Source organism: Balaenoptera musculus, chromosome 3 (genome assembly GCF_009873245.2).
Source record: "Balaenoptera musculus isolate JJ_BM4_2016_0621 chromosome 3, mBalMus1.pri.v3, whole genome shotgun sequence".
In the NCBI taxonomy this organism is placed as follows: domain Eukaryota; kingdom Metazoa; phylum Chordata; class Mammalia; order Artiodactyla; family Balaenopteridae; genus Balaenoptera; species Balaenoptera musculus.
Window position 1 is genome coordinate 64063540 of NC_045787.1, and position 18537 is coordinate 64082076.

The 18537-nt window shown below is 37.9% G+C and overlaps 1 protein-coding gene across 3 annotated transcripts in view; it reads left to right on the forward strand.

Moving 5' to 3' along the window:
• Positions 1-18537, forward strand: part of ATG10 (autophagy related 10) — a 231388-nt gene that overhangs the window by 169067 nt on the left and 43784 nt on the right. The gene's annotated exons all lie outside the window — the stretch shown is intronic.

Sequence of the window (18537 nt, forward strand, 5' to 3'; positions counted from 1 at the left end):
GTCTCATTCGTGCCTGGTTTCAAGTACTTTGTTGTGTAACCCTAGTATCGACCTTTTGTCCTATGACCTTGGTACTTGAGAGATGTCTTCCTGATGCACAAACCTCAACTCTCTCTTGTGAATATTGGCTTTGGTCTTGTTACCTGAAGAAGAATCCTCCTATCTTCTTCTGGCCCACAAACAACAAATTTGGCAGGACCTACCTAACCATCCCAAACTCTTCAGCCAAGATGGGAGGTTTTCCAAACCAGTCTAAGGACAGCGGAGGCTTTCCAGGTAATGGTTTGGAAATCTTAGGTGCCCCTTATTTTATGTCTATCTGTCTGTCTATATCTATTGATAAAATGATCCATATGCCCATATCAAGTTCACATTCAGGGGTTCAGGGGACTAACCTCAGCTGAATCGAGTGCCCTGAGCACTCTTGCCAAGGGCTGGTGTTTAGCAGGAAGTAAAATCCATTTCCTAATGTATGAATGTTCTGTCAAGGTCCTGGTTACTGCATGATGTTACATGCCCTATCCATGGAAGGAGAAGCCCTCACATATTTTGGAGTGAAAAATATGAGGAAAATTGGGAGAGAGGGAGGGACTGGGTCTGGGGAAGGTTGATTAAGGGGATTCAGCTGTTAATGTGGTATATTTCCCTCTAGGTTTTCATTTAATTCACCTGCTCAATTCTAGATTTAATTTGTAGACACTCTAAGTAATATTAGATCATATATAAGTGAGCAAAAAGAAACCAGATTTGCATTTAATAACCAATAAAGAAGGCTAGGATAAGGATGCATATTTTCTACAGGTTTTCTGTAGTTTTGATGTCAACTTTGGACTCACTCCCAAAAGCAGATTCCACAACCTGAATTCCTGTTCTAAGAGGTTATTCTTCTTTCATTTTTCAACATTCTAAGGACAGGCAGCTATTGTTTTTTTTTTTAAATTTTTATTGGAGTGTAGTTGCTTTACAATGCTGTGTTAATTTTTACTGTACAGCAAAGTGAATCAGCTATATGTATACATATATCCCCTCTTTTTTGGATTTCCTTCCCATTTAGGTCACCACAGAGCACTGAGTAGAGTTCCCTGTGCTATACAGTAGGTTCTCATTAGTTATCTATTTTATACATAGTATCAATAGTGTATATATGTCAATCACAATCTCCCAATTCATCCTACCCCTCCGCCCCTTTTCCCCCATGGTATTCATAGATTTGTTCTCTACGTCTCCAGAAGGGAACAGTACTAGAATAGTTTCTTGGGATTTGGGGACTTCTTGAAACTTTAATTGCTGTTTTGTTTGACTTTTCACATTGACTTTTCTGAAGACCGAACACCCTAATTTCATCAGTGGAAGTATTACTTAATGGTTTTTCTTTTTTAAAATATTTTATTATTTATTTATTCATTTAATTTATTTTTGGCTGCATCGGCTCTTAGTTGTGGCACACAGGATCTTCATTGAGGCATGCGGGATCTTTTGTTGCAGCGTGAGGGCTCTACGTCACCCCGAGCAGGCTTCTCTCTAGTTGTGGTGTGTGGGTTTTCTCTCTCTAGTTGTGGCGTGCCAGTTCCAGAGCGCATGAGCTCTGTAGTTGTGGCGTGAGGGTTCCAGAGCCCATGGGCTCAGTAGTTTGTGGCATTCAGTCAGCCTCTCTAGTTGAGGCACGTGAGCTCAGTAGTTGTGGTGCACAGGCTTAGTTGCCCCATGGCATGTGAGATCTTAGTTCCCCGACTAGGGATTGAACCCATGTCCCCCACATTGTAAGGCAGACTCTTCATCGCTGGCCCACCAGGGAAGTCCCTACTTAATGGTTAATATGATTATTTTCATTTAATGTCCTATAAGCAGCATGATATGCCTTAAATGTTTTCAGGTGCATGTGCACATTCAGCTCACACTGACATGTTATATAGCTAATTTTCCCCTAGTTTTTCCTGCACGTTTCAGTTCAAAGCAGGCAAGTTCCTCTGATCATTTATCTTAGCTGCAGAGATTCTTCAATTCTAAATGTTAATATTGATTTCTTTTTATAGGGAAATCTGGTAGAAATTTTGAAATTTAGGGTGGGATTAATGGATGACTTCTAGTATTATGAAAGAAAACAAGGAAAGTAATCTCCAAGTGAAACAAAAATTGTTTCACCGATATTAAACATTTTTTTTCTGAATATTTACTGACTTTTCTCAAAACATAAAAACTGCATTATTTCATGGTAGAATTTGTGTGCTTGTGAGAGATTGTCTCAAACTTTTCTTTTTTAATTAATAAATTTCCTACATGTTAATAACTAGAATGTGCATCATTAAGATATATTGAAAACAACATAGAATCTATAGCAAGAAAGAAGTGGATTAAAGGTTGAATCTGCCTCTTACAAGTTATATGCCTTGAGGCAAGTTACCTAAAAACCACGTTTCCTAGTATAATATAGCAACACCAACTTTCTTTTGGGTAGTATTTGTCTGATAAACTTTTCTCTGCCCTTTAATTATTCATCTTTCTCTGTTTGTTGTTCTTGATAAATAGAACATTAAAAAAATTATGTACAGTAAAATTCACTTTTTTTTTTTTTGCTGTATAGTTCTGTGGATTTTGACAAATGTATAGAGAAGTGTAACTCTCACTACAATCAAGATGCAGAGCTGCTCCTTCACACCTGCCCCATATTCCCTAGTGCAGCCCCTTGTCCTCAATCCTTTCGCCTGCCGCCCCGACCTTTGTCCTCTGTACCTATGTTTTCCTTTTCCAGAATGTTGTATATGGATTTATACAGTATATAGTGTTTTAAGTCTGGCTTCCTTCACTTACCACAATGCATTTGAGTTCATCCATGTTGCTATATATCAATAGTTTATAACTTTTTGTTGCTGAGTAGCATTCCATTGTATAAATGTACATTTTCTTTATTCCTTTACCACTTGAAGGACCTTTGAGTTGTTTGTACTTTTCATTGATTAAAAATAACACCCCATTATAAAATTCTTTAACGTGGAAACACTGTAAAATTCATTAACATGGTTTTTGGTTGATTTAAGTTTTATTTCTCTTGGGTAAATACTTAGGACTAAGATTACTAGTCCATATGATTTTTATAAGAAAACACCAGACTGTTTTCCAAAGTGTTTGAACCACTTTGCATTTCCACCAGCAATTTCTGAGAGTTCCGGTTGCTCCACATCCTTACCAGCCCTTGGTATTGTCAATTTTTAAATTTATTTTAGCTCTACCAATTAGTGTATTATAGTATCACAGTGTGGTTTTATTTTGCATTTGCTTAATGACCAATGGTGTTGAGTATCTTTAAATGTGCTTGTTTGGTGTTCCTATATTTTCTTTGGTGAAATGTCTTTTCAAATCTTTTGCCCTTTTTTTGATTGGATGCTTTATATTCTTATTGTTGGCTTTTGAGGGTTCATTACATATTCTAGATACAAGTCCTTTACCAGATGATATGTGATATACAATACATGCTCCCACTATGTGACTTCTCTTTTTATTCTTTTAACAGTATTTTTCACAGAGCAAAAGTTTTAAAATTATACAAAGTCCAGTTTATCAAAAAACATTTTTTTAATGTACTGTACTTTTAGTATTATATCAAATAACTCTTTGCCTAGCCCAAGATCACAAAGATTTTTTATAGACATTTTATAGTTTTACTTTTTATACTTATATCTATGATACATTTTGAGTTACTTTTTTTTTTTATATAAATTTATTTATTTATTTTTGGCTGTGTTGGGTCCTCGTTTCTGTGTGAGGGCTTTCTCTAGTTGTGGCGAGCGGGGGCCACTCCTCATCGCTGTGCACAGGCTTCTCACTGTCGCGGCCTCTCTTGTTGCAGAGCACAGGCTCCAGACATGCAGGCTCAGTAGTTGTGGCTCACGGGCCCAGTTGCTCCGCGGCATGTGGGATCCTCCCAGACCAGGGCTCGAACCCGTGTCCCCTGCATTGGCAGGCAGACTCTCAACCACTGCGCCACCAGGGGAGCCCCTTGAGTCACTTTTTGAGTAAGGTGTGAGGTCTGAGTTCTTGTTTATTTTATTTTTTACATGTGGCTGTCCATTTGGTCCAGCAAATTTGTTGAAAAGACTAATCTTTCTTTATGGAGTTGCCTCATACCTTTGTCAAAAATTAACTGACCATATATGAGTGGCTCTATTTTTGGACTTTCTTTTCTGTTCCATTGATCAATTTTCTATTCTTTCACTAATACCACACTGTCATGCTTATTGTAGCTTTATATTAAGTCTTGAAATCAGAGTGTAAGTCTCTCAACCTTGTTCTTTGACAAAATTGTGTCAGCTATTCCTTTGCCTCACAGCCTTTCCTAGGCTGGTTTGGATCTATCCTGGACATGCACTGCTTGGGAGTGAGCTTGGGACTTCTGTTTGTGTGCAGAATTAGGGGATCCATTTCTCCAGCTCTCTACAGTTTCTCCCACACTCTCTGGATCTCAGAGGCTCCTTTTCCTGGTCTTCTGGCTAGAAAGAGAGGGTTTCTCTTGGAGTTTTAACTTCTTGCTCTGCGTGTAGTTTCATATTACTAGGACTACCCTTGAGACAAAGCAGCAGAAGAAAGAGAGAAGAAGGAAAAAAAAAATAAACCCAGATATTCCCTCACATCTTCAGACTACCATGTCTCCTTTTCCCACAGAAATGTGTTTTTTTGTTTTGTTTGTTTTTTTTCGAAGTTTTAGGCTGCCACTGCAGTGCAGGTAAATGACTGGGGCCATCCTTGGGGCAGGACTGTGAGAGAAGAAAGAGGGAAAAAAAAAATCACAGAGATCTTCTCCACCCTCTTCATCTCACAGGGACCCCTTTTCCTGGCTGTCTGGCCAGTGTTTTTGTTGCCTGCACTCCTTGCACAACCCCACACTGGGCAACCCCTGGGTCAAAGCCAGGAGATAAAAGAGGAAAAGCCAGGGAACTTACTCCCCTGGAAGTTTTTCTTCAAGTTTTGGCTTCTCTTTCCGATCTGCTACTACTGTTAACTTTTCAGAGTCCTAGAGTAGTTGCTTTTAAAAATTTTGTCTTTTTTTTAGCTTTAGTCAATCGTAGAGATAGGTTGTAGTGGGCTTACTCCATCTTGGCTGGCACCAGAAGTATAGAGTCCTTATGTTTAAGTGCTATTTATATATTTTTCTCATATTGCTGTACTGAAAAAATCCAGTCTATAATTTTTGTCTTTAAACCAGAGAGTTTAATCTGTTTACTTTTATTGTGATATATTTCAGTTTTTTTCCTACATCTTATTTGTGCTTCTGTTTGTCTTCCTTTTTGGTTTCCTTGTATAGCATTCTTCTAATTTTAAAGAGTGATGTAACTTTTATGAGATTCCTAATTTTAATCTCTAAAATGGAGATAAAAGGATCTAACTAGAATGTTATTTTCAAGATTAATAAGGTAAAATATTTAACGTATCTAGCATGTCCCAGGTACAGTAAATATAACTTAATAAGATTAATTGAGCACCTATTATGTGTTCAATAACAGAACAAATATAAATTACTGCTCTTATGAGCTTACATCCTTGCAGGGGAGACACCAATAAACAAAATAAATAAGTAAACTACATAGTCTGATAGAGGACAAAAATTGCTATGGAAAAATTTAAAGCAGGGAAGGGGTTAGGGAGAACAGTGGGAAGGTAGAGTTGGCAGCTGTAAACTGGCAAGTTAGTTCCCTTCTGTATGAGAAATAGTACTGCTTTGTTCTTTGCACATTTCATTTGCATAGCATTTTATATGTCATTTTGCAGAGCAAGTTAATATCTCATATTTTGTTTTTATTCTTATTCATGGATTCAACAAATGTAGGCCTGATTTGTGCTAGACTCTGGGGTACAATGGAGAGCAAAACCAGACCTGGCATCCCTGTGAAGTCTTAAGGGATTTTGCTACATTATTTTCATACTAGATGAAGTCAACGATGCAAATGTATTTATCTCTTCCATAGTGTTTCTTGAATTTTACTATGTAATAGGACACTGTAGTAATTGATAGTTTAGCAAGATAGACATGGTCCATATTCTCATGAATCTTACAATCTAATGAGAGGACAAATCTTTGAACAAACAACTGAATCATACTCTGGCTATAGTATGGAGAAGATTGGAATGGAGCAGGACCGAAGGCAGGAGACCAGTTAGGAGAAAGAAGTAACCCAATAAAAATATGATGATGGCCTAGATGGGGGGTGGAGGTGTGTGGAGATAAAGAATGATTCTAGAGATAAAGAGAAAGTTTATTTTAGGAGGTGGAATTGACAGTGTTGGGGAAACTGGGTGATGGATGATGCCAGTCACAGAGGAGGGATGGGATGAATTCAGTTTTCAAGATCCTTAAAGTTTAAAGATCATGCAAGACATCCAAGTGTCATATCTCTGAACCTCATGAGAACATATCAGGAATATATATATGGATTTGGAAGCTATCAGTAATAAATAGTAATTGAAGCCATGGGAATAGAGGAGGTCATCCAGCCAAAAGTAAAATCAAAAGAGAAAATGGCCTAAGAGAGAATTCAGAAGCATACCATTATTTAAGCGAAGAGTAGAAGACTGCCTATGAAAGGCATTGAGAAAGGGTGGCCAAAAGTGTAGGAGGAAACTCAGGAGATTCTGAGACCCTGGAGCCTAGGGAGGAATGGGTTTCAGCACTGTGAGCTTGTATTCAGAGAAACCAGGTAAGAAAAGGCTGAAATGTGCCCACTGAGTTCAGTAACGACAAGGTCATTTGTGTACTTGTGATGAGTAAACAGATTATTGTGGTTTGATGCCTCAGTGGGGAGATGAGGAAGTAGACAGAGTTAATAATTGTTTCATTAATTGGGAGAGAAAGATAGGATGATTCTTGGAGAAGAAAATGAAGGGGGGAGGGGTTTATTTTTCATTGTAGTTGATTCGTTTGTTTTTAAGATGGAAAGGACTTGAGTGTTTTAAAAACTCATAGGAAAGAGCCAACAGAGAGAGAGGATATAGAAGGAGAATTGAGAGAGCAAAGTTCCAGAAAAGGTGGGGGTGATGGAGGGACAAGAGATGGCTCTTCCTTTTTAACAGAAGTTATAGAGAACAAGATATGGTTATGGATTCAGATGTATTTTTAGTTTGGCAAGAAAAATATATTTTTTGGTTTCTAAATTTTCTGTAAAGTTGGAAGCAAACTCATCTGCTGACAGAGAGTGATTTCAGAGCTTTAGAGAAAATGGAGATTTGACTTCCTTCTATGGGGATGGAAAAGTAGACTGGAGAAATAGGACAAGGAGGAGGCATGGTGGGTCCACTTGAGGTGTGCCCAGTTACATGATCTTCTCAAGCAGTGCAACCTGGGTGGAAGTGCAAAATAGAGTCAGCCAGAATTGGGATTTTGCCAGGTGTTAAAATGGAGAGACAGTAGACAAGAAAATTGAGAATACTGGTAAGAATGTGATTGAAGTGACAAAGAATAGAATTTAGGTTTAATAAGGAAAAGAGGAGGTGAGCTCATAGAAAATGTGGGCTAGAGGTTCCCATGATATCAAAGAACTGAAATCTTGGGGATCTTCTAAGAGATCAGAAAAGATAGGATATTTTGATCTGGAAATGGTTTTAGAGGGGGAGTGACTCTTGGTGTTGATAAATTCCTCAGTGTGACTTTTGAAGTGCTTAGCTGAAGTGGAAGTCAAGAAAGAGAGGCCAGAGTGTTGCATGGATCATCCACATGGATATAAAGTCAACTTGGATGATGGCGGGACTTGAAGTAGAAGGAAAGACTATGAATCAAATGCTAAACTCTTAGAGACTACACCAATAAATAATAGCAATGAGTATAACTGATTCACTTTGTTATAAAGCAGAAACTTACACACCATTGTAAAGCAATTATACTCCAATAAAGATGTTAAAAATAAATAAATAAATAAAATAAAATGGTGAACAGGAAAAAAAAAATAATAGCAATGAGAAGGGGGAACAAATATAGGAAAAACATTTAGGAACATACATAATATTTCGATGATATTTTATCACTATGTAATATTGTTCCAGGAGTTCTATATATGCTATAAAACAAAACACTGACATCTAACAATTAGAAGAAAAAAAAAATTTGAGACAGTGGAGAAGTTTTGAATTCTTGTGGATATTTGGTGATATTTAGAAATCAATGTTAATTTTTTTTAGATATGATAATGTCATCATTAACTTTGAGAGATATATACTGAAATATTTATGGAAATATTTATGAAATGATGTCTGAGATTACCTACAAAATAATCCAGGTGTAGGGGATAGGGAGTGTAGAGTAGGTGAAGGTATAGATGAATCAAGATTGTACAAGGGTTTATAATTGTTGAATCTAAGTAATGGTTATTAGAGATTCCATACATGATACGGTCTACATCTTTGTGTGTTAGAATGTTTCCATAAAAAATTCTTCCATAAAAAAAGTGAAATATAAAAACAAGACCAAAGGCTTCCTAAAACAAAACAAACAAACCCAAACACTTTCCATCACCCTCAGAATATTTAAAGAAACGAAGAAAACTCCAAGAGATATCTCTATATAAATTTTTAAAAATTAAAATGGCAGGAAATGTCCCTTACTTTTGTAGTCTTGATTTTGCTAATAAAATCAGTATTCTCCTTGTTTACACACTACAAGATTTCACAAAATTCATTTATATCCTCTTGAAACTTTCATTTCTGGCTGATTTCTTGCTATTTTTGTCTGTCCTTCTAAAAGTTCTTCTGACATGAATAACTCTGGTAGCTTGGACATTTAACTGGCTTGCTTTTTCTTCATTCAGCGACCCAATATGTATTTCTTAATGAATGTGTATCAGACAATAAACAAAGGAGAGCAAGGGGAAAAATAATAACAGAAATGGGGAGGAGGTAGAAGGTATGAGAACCCAATGGCATGTGCATCAACGGAGCTGATTTTTAAAAAATATTTTCTTATCGCGGCATAACATACATTCACAAACATACACAAATAAAATGTATACAGATCATTATCATGTAGTGATTCTACCTGTGTACCTACCATTCAACCAAGAAATACATTCTAAAATCTCAGAAGCTCCCACCTCATACCTGCTTGCAGTCACTTTCCCTTCCCTGTAAATGAAGCCGTTGTCTGACTTCTCAAACCTTCCATTCGTTTTGCCTGTTTCTGAATTTTATATAAATTGAATCGTATACCATGTATTGTACTCCTTTTTTTTTTTTTTTTTTTTGGCCGCGCCATGTGGCTTGTGGGATTTTAGTTCCCTGACCAGGGATTGAACCCACGCCCTCAGCAGTGGGAGCACGGAGTCCTAACCACTGGACCTCCAGGGAGTTCCCAGTATTGTATTCTTTTTTTTTTTTTTTTAACATCTTTATTGGAGTATAATTGCTTTACAGTGGTGTGTTACTTTCTGCTTTATAACAAAGTGAATCAGCTATACGTATACATATATCACCATATCTCCTCCCACTTGAGTCTCCCTCCCACCCTCCCTATCCCACCCCTCTAGGTGGTCACAAAGCACCAAGCTGATCTCCCTGTGCTATGCAGCTGCTTCCCACTAGCTATCTATTTTACATTTGGTAGTGTATATATGTCCATGCCACTCTCTCACTTTGTCGCAGCTTGCCCTTCCCCCTCCCCATGTCCTCAAGTCCATTCTCTATGTCTGCGTCTTTATTCCTGTCCTGCCCCTAGGTTCTTCAGAACCTTTTTTTAATTTTTATTTTAGGTTCCATATATATGTGTTAGCATACGGTATTTGTTTTTCCCTTTCTGACTTACTTCACTCTGTATGACAGACTCTAGGTCCATCCACCTCACTACAGATAACTCAATTTCATTGCTTTTTATGGCTGAGTAATACTCCACTGTATATATGTGCCACATCTTCTTTACCCATTCGTCTGTCGATGGACACTTAGCTTGCTTCCATTTCCTGGCTGTTGTAAATAGAGCTGCAATGAACATTGTGGTGCATGTGTCTTTTTGAATTATGGTTTTCTCAGGGTATATGCCCAGTAGTGGGATTGCTGGGTTGTATGATAGTTCCATTTTTAGTTTTTTAAGGAACCTCCATACTGTTCTCCATCGTGGCTGTATCAATTTACTTTCCCACCAACAGTGCAAGAGGGTTCCCTTTTCTCCATACCCTCTCCAGCATTTACTGTTCGTAGATTTTTTGACGATGGCCATTCTGACTGGTGTGAGGTGATACCTCATTGTAGTTTTGATTTGCATTTCTCTAATGCTTAGTGATGTTGAGCATCCTTTCATGTGTTTGTTGGCAATCTGTATATCTTCTTTGGAGAAATGTCTATTTAGGTCTTCTGCCCATTTTTGGATTGGGTTGTTTGTTTTTTTGATATTGAGCTGCATGAGCCGCTTGTAAATTTTGGAGATTAATCCTTTGTCAGTTGCTTCATTTGAAAATATTTCCTCCAATTCTGAGGGTTGTCTTTTCATCTTCTTTATGGTTTCCTTTGCTGTGCAAAAGCTTTTAAGTTTCATTAGGTCCCATTTGTTTATTTTTGTTTTTATTTCCATTTCTGTAAGAGGTGGGTCAAAAAGCATCTTGCTGTGATTTATGTCATAGAGTGTTCTGACTATGTTTTCCTCTAAGAGTTTGATAGTGTCTGGCCTTTTATTTAGGTCTTTAATCCACTTGGAGTTTATTTTTGTGTGTGGTGTTAGGGAATGTTCTAGTTTCATTCTTCTACATGTAGCTGTCCAGTTTTCCCAGCACCACTTATTGAAGAGGTTGTCTTTTCTCCATTGTATATTCTTGCTTCCTTTATCAAAAATAAGGTGACCATATGTGCGTGGGTTTATCTCTGGGCTTTCTATCCTGTTCCATTGATCTATATTTCTGTTTTTGTGGCAGTACCATACTGTCTTGATTACTGTAGCTTTGTGGTATAGTCTGAAGTCAGGGAGCCTGATTCCTCCAGCTCCATTTCTCTTTCTGAAGATTGCTTTGGCTATTTGGAGTCTTTTGTGTTTCCATACAAATTGTGAAATTTTTTGTTCTAGTTCTGTGAAAAATGCCATTGGTAGTTTGATAGGGATTGCATTGAATCTGTAGATTGCTTTGGGTAGTAGAGTCATTTTCACAATGTTGATTCCTCCAATCCAAGAACATGGTATATCTCTCCATTTGTTTGTATCATGTTTAATTTCTTTCATCAGTGTCTTATAGTTTTCTGCATACAGGTCTTTTGTCTTCTTTGGTAGGTTTATTCCTAGGCATTTTATTCTTTTTGTTGCAGTGGTAAACGGGAGTGTTTCCTTAATTTCTCTTTCAGATTTTTCATCATTCGTGTATAGGAATGCAAGAGATTTCTGTGCATTAATTTTGTATCCTGCTACTTTACCAGATTCATTGACTAGCTCTAGTAGTTTTCTGGTAGCATCTTTAGGATTCTCTATGTATAGTATCATGTCATCTGCAAACAGTGACAGCTTTACTTCCTCTTATCGAATTTGGATTCCTTTTATTTCTTTTTCTTTTTCTTCTCTGAGTGCTGTGGCTAAAACTTCCAAAACTATGTTGAATAATAGTGGTGGAAGTGGGCAACCTTGTCTTGTTCATGATCTTAGTGGAAATGGTTTCAGTTTTTCACCATTGACAACGATGTTGGCTGTGGGTTTGTCATATATGGCCTTTATTATGTTGAGGTAAGTTCCCTCTATGCCTACTTTCTGGAGGTTTTTTATCATCAATGGGTTTTGAATTTTGTCAAAAGCTGTCTTCTGCATCTATTGAGATGATCATATGGTTTTTATCCTTCAACTTGTTAATATGGTGTATCACATTGATTGATTTGCATATATTGAAGAATCCTTGCATTCCTGGGATAAACCCCACATGATCATGGTGTGTGATCCTTTTAATGTGCTGTTGGATTCTGTTTGCTAGTATTTTGTTGAGGATTTTTGCCTCTATGTTCATCAGTGATATTGGCCTGTAGGTTTCTTTCTTTGTGACATCTTTGTCTAGTTTTGGTATCAGGGTGATGGTGGCCTTGTAGAATGAGTTTGGAAGTATTCCTCCCTCTGCTATATTTTGGAAGAGTTTGAGAAGGATAGGTGTTAGCTCTTCTCTAAATGTTTGATAGAATTTGCCTGTGAAGCCATCTGGTCCTGGGCTTTTGTTTGTTGGAAGACTTTTAATCACAGTTCCTATTTCAGTGCTTGTGACTGGTCTGTTTATATTTTCTATTTCTTCCTGGTTCAGTCTCGGAAGGTTGTTCTTTTCTAAGAATTTGTCCATTTCTTCCAGTTGTCCATTTTATTGGCATGTAGTTGCTTGTAGTATTCTTTTATTATCCTTTGTATTTCTGCAGTGTCAGTTGTTACTTCTCCTTTTTCATTTCTAATTCTGCTGATTTGAGTCTTCTCCCTTTTTTTCTTGATGAGTCTCGCTAATGGTTTATCAATTTTGTTTATCTTCTCAAAGAACCAGCTTTTAGTTTTATTGATCTTTGCTATTGTTCTATTCATTTCTTTTTCATTTATTTCTGGTCTGATCTTTATGATTTCTTTCCTTCTGCTAACTTTGGGATTTTTTTCTTCTTCTTTCTCTAATTGCTTTAGGTGTAAGGTTAGGTTGTTTATTTGAGATGTTTCTTGTTTCTTGAGGTAGGATTGCATTGCTATAAACTTCCCTCTTAGAACTGCTTTTGCTGCATCCCATAGGTTTGGGTTGTCATGTTTTCATTGTCATTTGTTTGTAGGTATTTTTTGATTTCCTCTTTGATTTCTTCAGTGATCTCTTGGTTATTAAGTAGTGTATTGTTTAGCCTCCATCTGTTTTTAGATTTTACAGATTTTTTCTGTAATAGATATCTAGTCTCATAGCGTTGTGGTTGGAAAAGATACTTGATAAAATTTCAATTTTCTTAAATTTACCAAGGCTTGATTTGTGACCCAAGATATGATGATCTATCCTGGAGAATGTTCCATGAGCACTTGAGAAGAAAGTGTATTCTGTCGTTTTTGGATGGAATGTCCTATAAATATCAATTAAGTCCATCTTGTTTAATGTATCATTTAAAGCTTGTGTTTCCTTATTTATTTTCATTTTGGATGATCTGTCCATTGGTGAAAGTGGGGTGTTAAAATCCCCTACTATGATTGTGTTGCTGTCGATTTCCCCTTTTATGGCTGTTAGTATTTGCCTTATGTATTCTGGTGCTCCTATGTTGGGTGCATAAATATTTACAATTGTTATATCTTCTTCTTGTATTGGTCCCTTGATAATTATGTAGTGTCCTTCTGTGTCTCTCATAATAATCTTTATTTTAAAGTCTATTTTGTCTGATATGAGAATTGCTAGTCCAGCTTTCTTTTGATTTCCATTTGCATGGAATATCTTTTTCCATCCCCTCACTTTCAGTCTGTATGTGTCCCTAGGTCTGAAGTGGGTCTCTTGTAGACAGCATATATATGGGTCTTGTTTTTGTGTCCATTCAGCCAGTCTATGTCTTTTGGTTGGAGCATTTAATCCATTTACATTTAAGGTAATTATGAATATGTATGTTCCTATTACCATTTTCTTAATTGTTTTGGGTTTGTTATTGTAGGTCTTTTCCTTCTCTTGTGTTTCTTGCCTAGAGAAGTTCCTTTAGCATTCGTTGTAAAGCTGGTTTGGTGGTGCTGAATTCTCTTAGCTTTTGCTTGTCTGTAAAGGTTTTAATTTCTCTGTCGAATCTGAATGATATCCTTGCTGGATAGAGTAATCTTGGCTGTAGGTTTTTCCCTTTCATCACTTTAAATATGTCCTGCCTTTCCCTTCTGGCTTGCAGAGTTTCTGCTGAAAGACCAGCTGTTAACCTTATGGGGGTTCCCTTGTATGTTATTTGTTGTTTTTCCCTTGCTGCTTTTAATATTTTTTCTTTGTATTTAATTTTTGCTAGTTTGATTAATATGTGTCTTGGCATGTTTCTCCTTGAATTTTTCCTGTATGGGACCCTCTGCGCTTCCTGGACTTGATTAACTAGTTCCTTTCCCCTATTAGGGAAGTTTTCAACTATAATCTCTTCAAATATTTTCTCAGTCCCTTTCTTTTTCTTTTCTTCTTCTGGGACCCCTATAATTTGAATGTTGGTGCATTTAATATTGTCCCAGAGGTCTCTGAGACTGTCCTCAATTCTTTTCATTCTTTTTTCTTTATTCTGCTCTGCAGTAGTTATTTCCACTATTTTATCTTTCAGGTCACTTATCCATTCTTCTGCCTCAGTTATTCTGCTATTGATTCCTTCTAGAGAATTTTTAATTTTATTTATTGTATTGTTCATCATTGTTTGTTTGCTCTTTAGTTCTTCTAGTTCCTTGTTAAACGTTTCTTGTATTTTCTCCATTCTATTTCCAAGATTTTGGATCATCTTTACAATCATTACTCTGAATTCTTTTTCAGGTAGACTGCCTATTTCCTTTCCGTTTGTTTGGTTTGGTCGGTCTTTACCTTGCTCCTTCATCTGCTATGTTTCTTTGTCTTCTCATTTTGCTTAACTTACTGTGTTTGGGGTCTCCTTTTCGCAGGCTGCAGGTGTGTAGTTCCCGTTGCTTTTGGTGTCTGCCCCCAGTGGGTAAGGTTGGTTCAGTGCATTGTAGGCTTCCTGGTGGAGGGGACTAGTGCCTGTGTTCTGGTGGATGAGGCTGGCTCTTGTCTTTCTCGTGGGCAGGACCGCATCTGGCAGTGTGTTTCGGGGTGTCTGTGACCTTTTTATGGTTTTAGGCAGCGTCTCTGCTAATGGGTGGGGTTGTGTTCCTCTCTTGCTAGTTGTTTGGCATAGTGTGCCCAGCACTGTAGCTTGCTGCTCATTGAGTGGAGCTGGGTCTTAGCGTTCTGATGGAGATCTCTGGGGGAGCTTTTGCCGTTTGATATTACATGGAGCTGGGATGTCTCTGGTGGACCAATGTCCTGAACTCGGCTCTCCCACCTCAGAGGTACAGGTGCGACACCTGGCTGGAGCACCTAGACCTTCTCAGCCACACGGCTTAGAAGAAAAGGGAGAAAAAAAGAAAGAAAGAAAGAAAAAAATAAGATAAAATAAAGTTATTAAAATAAAAAATAATTATAAAAATGAAAAAATTAAAAAGTAATAAAAAAGAAACAAAAAGAAAGAAAGAAGAGAGCAACGAAACCAACAAACAAATCCACGAATGATAACAAGAGCTAAAAACTATACTAAAAAACAAACAAACAAAAACACGGACAGAGAGAACCCTAGGACAAATGGTAAAAGCAAAGCTATACATACAAAGTCACACAAAGAAGCATACACATACACACTCAGAAAAAATGAAAAAGGAAGAAAAATATATATCATTGCTCCCAAAGTCCACTGCCTCAATTTTGGAATGATTCGTTGTCTATTCAGGTATACCACAGATGCAGTGTACATCAAATTGTTTGTGGAGGTTAATCCGCTGCTCCTGAGGCTGCTGGGAGAAATTTCTCCTTCTCTTCTTTGTTTGCTCCTGGGGTTCAGCTTTGGATTTGGCCCCTCCTCTGCATGTAGGTCGCCTGAGGGCATCCGTTCTTTGCTCAGACAGGACAAGGTTAAAGGAGCAGCTGATTAGGGGGCTCTGGCTCACTCAGGCCTGGGGGAGGGAGGGGTACGGAATGTGGGGCGATCCTGAGGCGACAGAGGCTGGCGTGACGTTGCACCAGCCTGAGGCGTGCCGTGTGTTCTCCCGGGGAAGTTGTCCCTGGATCACGGGACCCTGGCAGTGGCGGGCTGCACAGGCTCTAGGGAGGGGAGGTGTGGATAGTGACCTGTGCTTGCACACAGGCTTCTTGGTGGCTGCAGCAGCCGCCTTAGCGTCTCATGCCCGTCTCTGGGGTCCGCGCTGATAGCTGCGGCTCGCGCCCGTCTGTGGAGCTCATTTAGGCGGTGCTCTGAATCCCCTCTCCTCACGCACCCCAAAACAATGGTCTCCTGCCTCTTTGGCAGATCCAGACTTTTTCCTGGACTCCCTCCCAGCTAGCTGTGGTGCAGTAGCCTCCTTCAGGCTGTGTTCATGCAGCCAACCCCAGTCCTCTCCCTGGGATGTGGCCTCTGAAGCCCGACCCTCAGCTCCCAGCCCCCGCCCGCCCCGGCGCGCCCTGGCGGGTGAGCAGACAAGCCTCTTGGGCTGGTGAGTGCTGGTCGGCACGGATCCTCTGTGCGGGAATCTGTCTGCTTTGCCCTCTGCACCCCTATTGCTGCGCTCTCCTCCGAGCCTCCAAAGCTTCCCCCCTGCCAACCCCTGTCCCTGCCAGTGAAGGGGCTTCATAGTGTTTGGAAAGTTTTCCTCCTTCACAGCTCCCTCCCAGAGGTGCAGGTCCCGTCCCTATTCTTTTGTCTCTGTTTTTTCTGTTTCCTTTTGCCCTACCCAGGTACGTGGGGAGTTTCTTGCCTTTTGGGAAGTCTGAGGTCTTCTGCCAGCATTTAATAGGTGTTTTGTAGGAGTTGTTCCACATGCAGATGTATTTCTGATGTGTTTGTGGGGAGGAAGGTGATCTCCACGTCTTACTCTTCTGCCAGCTTGAAGGTCTCTGGCCCAGTATTGTATTCTTTTAATCCTGGTTACTTAAGCAAAATATTATGTTTGTGAGATTCATCCATGTTGTTGCATATAGCAGGGATTTATTAATTTTCATTGCTATGTAGTACAGTATTTCATTGTATGACTACACTACAATTTACAGTATTTATCTTTTACTATTGGTGGACATATGGGTGCCCCCCTCAAGTTTTAGCTGTCTTTTGATGCATATACATATGCATTTCTCTTGGGTATGTACCAAGAATAAAATTGCTGTACCATAAGGTATGAATATGTTCAACTTTAGTAGGTAAAGCCAAACAGTTTTCTAAAAGTATTTTATCAGCATACACTCCCATCCGCAGCATAGGGATTTCAATTCTTCCATATTCTGACTACTGTTTGAAATTGTCAGTCTTTTAAAATTTAACCATTCTGGTGGATGTGTTTTGGTATTTCACTGTGGTTTGAATTTGATTTCCCTGGTGATTAATGAGCTTGATACATTCTTTTATGAAGTGCCTGTTTAGGTCTTTGCCATTTTTTCTATTGGGTTACCTGTCTTTTTCTTACTGATTTGTAGGAGTTTGTAATATATTTTGAGTATGACTTCATTGGTGGATATATGTATAGCATATAGCTTCTCCTGCGTGGTAGCCTTACTTTGGATTTCCTTACTGGTATCTTCTAATAAACAGAAGTTTTTAGTTTTATTGTAAGCTAATTTATGAATCTTTTCCTCCATGGTTTCTGCTTTTTGTAGCCTGTTTGAGATAATTGTCTACTACAAGGTCATGAAGATAGTCAATGTCCAGTGCTGTTCAATAGAACTTTTTGCAAAGATGTAAATGTTTTTTATCTGTACTGTCCAATGCAATAGTCACTAGCCACATGTGGCTGTTGAGCCCTAGAGATGTGGCTGGTGTGACTGAGGAATTGGATTTTAAATTTTGTTTTAATTTTAATAAATTTAAATAGCTACATGTGGCTGTTAATTGTGCTACTGGGCCGCTTTGTTATTTAGATGGTTTATTATTTTACCTTTCACATTATTTTGGTGAGCCACTGGGAACTGCTTTTTGTTTATGGTATGAGGTATGGGTCAAATTTCATTTTTTTCCATGTGGATATTTGATTGGAGCAGGACCATTTATCAAAAGATTGTCCTTTCAGCAGTGCTCTGTCACTTTGATTACATGTTAAGTTTCCACATATGCATAGGTCTGTTTCTGGAATCTCTGTTCTATTCAGTTGTCTGCCTTTGTGCCAATACCACACTATCTTTATTACTGTAGGTTTATATTAAGTCTTGATATCTAGTAGAGAAAGCTGCCTAATTTCATTCTTCTTTTTCTTAGGTATTCTTAACTTTTATAAATTTAAACTTTATAAGCAGCTTGTCAATTTCCACAAAATCATGCTGGGATTTTGGTATTAAATTGGATCTAGAGGTCAATTTGAAGAGAGTGGAAATTTTTACAATATTGACTCCTCCTATTCATGAATATGGTATATCCCTCCATTAATTTAGTTTAAAATTTTTTCCTTTAATATTATTTTATAGTATTCTACTTATAGCTCTGACATATCTTTTGTTGAACTTTCTTAGCTTCTTGCTTTGTCTAGGGCCTCCAGTACGTCGTTGAATAGAAGTGGTGATATGGGTATTTCATTCTCCATTTCAGAGGAAAAACTTTCAATATTTTATTTTATTTATTTATCTTTACTGAAGTATAGTTGATTTACAATGTTGTACCAATCTCTGCTGTTTTGCATTAGGTTTTATTTTAGGTATTCTTTATCTGATTAAGAAAGTTTCCTCCTATTCCTAGTTTACTCAGTGTTTTTGAGATGTTAATGTTTTTAATCAAATGCTTTATCTGCATCTTTTGAGATGATCATATGATTTTTCTCTTTTATTCTTTGATATGGTAAATTACATTGATTGATTTTCAAGTGTTAAATCAACCTTACATTCCTGGGAAAAAAATACAACTTGGTTTTAATACACT